The sequence below is a fragment of the Micropterus dolomieu genome, unplaced genomic scaffold, assembly GCF_021292245.1.
Source record: "Micropterus dolomieu isolate WLL.071019.BEF.003 ecotype Adirondacks unplaced genomic scaffold, ASM2129224v1 contig_13490, whole genome shotgun sequence".
Taxonomy (NCBI): Eukaryota; Metazoa; Chordata; class Actinopteri; order Centrarchiformes; family Centrarchidae; genus Micropterus; species Micropterus dolomieu.
This window is the reverse complement of record NW_025742476.1, coordinates 255-5,032: the sequence shown is the minus strand read 5'-3', so window position 1 is coordinate 5,032 and position 4,778 is coordinate 255. Positions and strand designations below refer to the sequence as shown.

Genomic DNA, 4,778 nt, shown 5'->3' with positions numbered 1-4,778 from the left:
TCTTTTTACCCGTAACTGTTTTTTGTATAATTTTCATATTGAGCATGATTGTATTTTGTGTTTGTGATAGAAGGCGTCCTGCATTTTTCGGGTGTATAATGTTAACAGTTAGGTTAACTAGCCCAGGGAGGTGGTTCTTGGACATGTGTTAGCTAGCTAACATTGCTGCATGACCCAGGTTGATCGGCTTTTATCCCGCCGAGCCTGCCAATCCGTGAACACTTGAACCCTCTGCTGTCGATAGCAACACTGTTTACAGGCGCTTCAACACCTCAGCCTGTGCTGTGGTGTCCATAGAGAAAGCTCTGTTTTTACATGTCTGTGTTTAAGCTCTTAATCTTTAGCTCTTCATAGGCTGCTTTTGTAACACAGTGTCTTTGGTTTGGAGAGATTAGTTTTACTCTTGTGTTCCTGTCTATACTTGATACAGATATCAGGCTTATTTTACTGGTCATAATAAATGCAAAAGTTACGTTTTTGCATGATTAAAAACAGGTAACGTTAATGTTAATTTTAATTGTTAACAAACAGATATTTTGGACTTGTATTCAGCCAATGGTTTGAAGTATTTATGAGCTTCAGTGAGTCACTATTAGCCTAAAGCTGTGCAAGCTATCTGTTATTGTAAATGGGGGGGAAAGGGCATCACAGAGTAGACATGGCGTTTAGGTCAGTGTATTGCTACAAATTACGAAAGTGTGCCTCTTTTTCTGTCTGAATTTCCAAAACTTTATTTCATCCTCTTCCCTTTCCCAGGTAAAGGAGAGCGCATAAGGCTGCTCTTCAACTACCAATAATATGTTGTGCTTGTGGAATATGTTTCTAGGTGGAAATTCTGAGGATTTCTACTGTTCCACTGTCTCAAAGTTTGTAGACAAACAGACTTCCAATCTCCTCAGTGTGTTGAAGAAGAAAGGAGGCTCTGCAGGAAGGGAACTTCGCATACTTTTGGCCCACAGGTATGTTTTGCAATTGGTAGAAATTATAGAATAATAAGTTGATGTTGACTCGTCTCTTCTGACACGTATAGAGAGTAGTAAACAGTCAGAAACCCAAAACATCTGTGTATGCACCCTGATGAGTATACAATTGGGATTTGATTGTTGCTCACAAAGCCTAAACAGCAACACTTGTGCCACTTTCAAACAAATAATTTTTTTATTGTTTGCAGTTGCCTCACTATTTAAATACACATCAATGACCAGAGCTATGTTTAGGGATCGGATATATTGACATTTGGAATGAGCAACAGAAAGTTTGCTTCTCAAAATACAATGCGCTTGTTAAACAGGTGTATTGATGACGTACTGGCTTTTTACTCACTAAGGTTTTTACCTGCGGCCTCTCTGCTGGCCATTAAGTTGGCTCTGTGTTTGTGTCTATGTGAAGATGCTCAGCCCTGACACAGATAGCAGGGCAGAGGCTTCACCGTGATAATAACATAATTTATTTGACAGCAAGGTTTCTTTTGTTTATTATGATTTCAACACAGATTTGTTCACAATGTAGTAATGGGGGAGGGTGTACCTCCCTGGACATGTTCATAGCAAGTTTATTGTGTCCTTTCAGAGTTTAAGAAATCAAAGATGTAGGACACATACCATTAACATCACTGGACATGTCAGAATGTGTAGTATGTGTGTATGTGCAGTCCTTAAGTATTTCTGTATTGTTTTTGTCTCTCTTGCAACTGTTGAAAAGAGGAGGGAGATCATCCTCAGGGCAATTGGTTTCTACCTGATGAAGACCCAAACATCCTCTTCAAAGAAAACCCGGTTGGTAATTTCAGTAGTAACTACCTGCATTAAACCAAACGGCTACAGTTGTGGTCAAAAGTTTACATACACTTGTAAACAACATGTATTTCATGGCAGTTAAAACCAACTGCCATGAAATACATGAAAATGAATTGTGATTTTGCCTGAAATAAAGAAACAAAAGACAGACAGCTTGTTACGTCCCCGGCTTGTCTAGGAGTGGGGGACTAACAAAGAGATAAATAAACAGGGTGGAAAAACAAAGGATGACCCAAAACGTGTCATGTTAATGTAATTATTCTAAGTTAGTAACAAAAAAGGTGTTTTAACAACTGAATGCGATCTCTGCTCACACTAGAGACGATATGGCGTTTGTTATGTAAAGTAAATTAATTAAGATATTCAGCGGAAATTATGCAACACAATACAGAGTCTCTACGGCTCCCACCGCGCTGGTGAGGCATATGTGGAGATCGACGCTCCTCACCACACCGGCTTCTAGCTGGTCGTGAACACGGGGCCGATGGCAGCCTCCGCAGAGTCACCAGACACACGGCGTGAGTAGTTAAGATCGGCATCCAGCAGATCACGTCTCGCTACGGACCACACAATAAGCCACACAGTCTAACGCGAGCAACCACGGAAGAGTGAGCCTGAGAGCACTTCACTGGCTCAGCTTATGTGCCCCACTGATTGCCGCTGATCAGCTCCAGCTGCGGGATTTACGCAGCGCCAGGCTCAGGGCCCAGGTACACCTGCAGAAAAGAGACAAGCACAGCCCACAGACCTCACGGGTCGTAACACAGCTGTTTGAATAACGGCTGCTACTAAACTTTCACATGATCAACAAAATCAATATGCAACTAACGTTAATGATTTTCGCCCGCACACTGTGCAGCACGGTGGCACATAGCTAGCGTCCTCTCCTCCTCCTTCACAGTTCAGCTACGTGATAGGTGGCAGTAGGTGACGGTGAAAATGAGCAGAGGAAAATATGAGCACTACGTTTCGGTCTGGCTGTAAATGTACAGTGTAGGTTACAGTTTGTCCGTTAATTAAAGTCTGTCTGTTCTCCAACTGCTGGAAAAGTGAAGGCAGTTAGCGATCTAGTTCTCTTCAGACTGCGGTCTGGAAGCTGAGCAGGACGGTTTTTGGCCGTAAGTTCAAATTTGTTTGTTGTCAATCATCCACATATCGAGTACACAATGAACCCAATGCCGTTTCTCACATGTCCATGGTGCTCAATACAAGATTACCATAAACAACTTACAAGACAAGAAACAAACATGTAACTACACTAGATGAGACATTACATTTATTCATTTAGCTGACGCTTTTATCCAAAGTGACTTACAATTGCTATTTAGATTGCATAGTTAAACCAAATCTGACTCTATACTAATAACATAGCAGCATCAAAAATAAAAATATCAGCAAAAGAGGTCAGTAATAACGCTGTAATAATGCTATGCAATGTTAGCTGCATTTATATGAAGTAACATTAAATATCTGCATTTTCAGTACTACCTATTTGTTTGATTTGTTAGATAGTTTTGTCTTACAGTCGCATCGTAGCCTCATAATCGTAATGAGGTGACTAGAAATTCCCACCCTTGAGGTGACGCATCAAGATTCGAACCAAATTGTTGATCTGATAATCGTAATTGAATTGAATCGTGAGGCCAGTAAAGATACACACCCCTACTGCTTACTCGTTTTGTACTTCTTACTGTCGTAAGAAGTGTTTTTGGTACTTGTATCATAAAATTTTAAACAGTACACAACCTTACCTGACTTAAACCCAATCGAGAACGTGAACTATTTCAAAGAAACAAGTCTGTTTGTTAAATTTAACTCAGCTGCTCCAAATCTATCAAGAGGAGTGGTCAATGATTGAACCAGAAGCTTGTGGATGGCTACCAAAAGTGTCTAATTGAGGTAAAAATGACAATGGGACTTTTAAACAAATATTAACATTGCTGTATGTATATTTTTAACCCAGTAGATTTGGTCACATCTTCAGAAGACCCATAATAAATTCATAAAAGTACCAAAATTCATGACGTGTTTTTGTGACAAAGATTCATCACAGAAAAATTTGAGTTGTAGTTATTATTGGAAACCCAAACAGCCATGACGTGTATGTTCTTTAGAAGTGTGTGTAAACTTTTGAGCACAACTGTAACCTTGTTACTTTCTTACAATTTGCAGAAAATCTGTTTGTTTTTTGTATCTTTTGGGAAATCTAATATATATATACTCACAATGCATTTTATCAGGAATATCTGCTGTGCATTATAATGAAAAGTTTTCCTAATATTGTCTACCCCATTGACATAGATGAGGGGGGCAGAATAATAGAAACACTTGTTAAATATCTAAGCTTAGTAAAAGTAAAGATTTATGGCAGAGCTGTTGGTTTGCAGTAGACTGCATGCCCTCCAAATAATGTGCTTGGTGAGGTATATTAAATAATACACAATTGTATCTAATATTTAATTCACCAGCACTACTTCATCTTGTAATTTTTAAACACATAGCACTGTATCATGCTATTTTTGTTAAATCATTACATAAAGGACACCTGAAATGCAAAAATTACTCTTTAGAATTCTGCAAAATCTGTTTGTGATTTCATAATTTGTTTTTCTACTTTCTTTCTGTCCTATGTAAAGGATCTGATGCTATAGCTGTTCCGAGGGAGCTTGGACAAGTTATCTGTACAGCATCCGTGTTGAGGGAGGTGATGCTACCACTCCTCCAGCTGATGTTGGGATTTTCAACACTTTATAGTGCTAATAATTTTACTGTATTTTTTTTTTTTTTCACCAATTGCACCAAAATGATATTGATGTGTTGGTGAATAAAGTCCATAACAAAATTCAGTTGAAATTAATTTGTGTGGGACCAGTTGACAAACATTTGATTTGTGTCAATCTAATTTGGAAAAAAAATATTGAATGAAAACCTAATGTTTTAATTAATTGAACATAAATCTATATTTTTACTACTCCAAATAAA

General features: G+C 38.5%; 1 long non-coding RNA gene across 1 annotated transcript; it reads left to right on the top strand.

Moving 5' to 3' along the window:
- Positions 1-633: 633 nt before the first annotated feature.
- LOC123966469 lies at positions 634-4,569 on the top strand. Its single transcript, XR_006823991.1, has 3 exons — positions 634-959; positions 1,702-1,775; positions 4,433-4,569. It is a non-coding gene; the product is annotated as an uncharacterized LOC123966469 (long non-coding RNA).
- Positions 4,570-4,778: the final 209 nt, after the last annotated feature.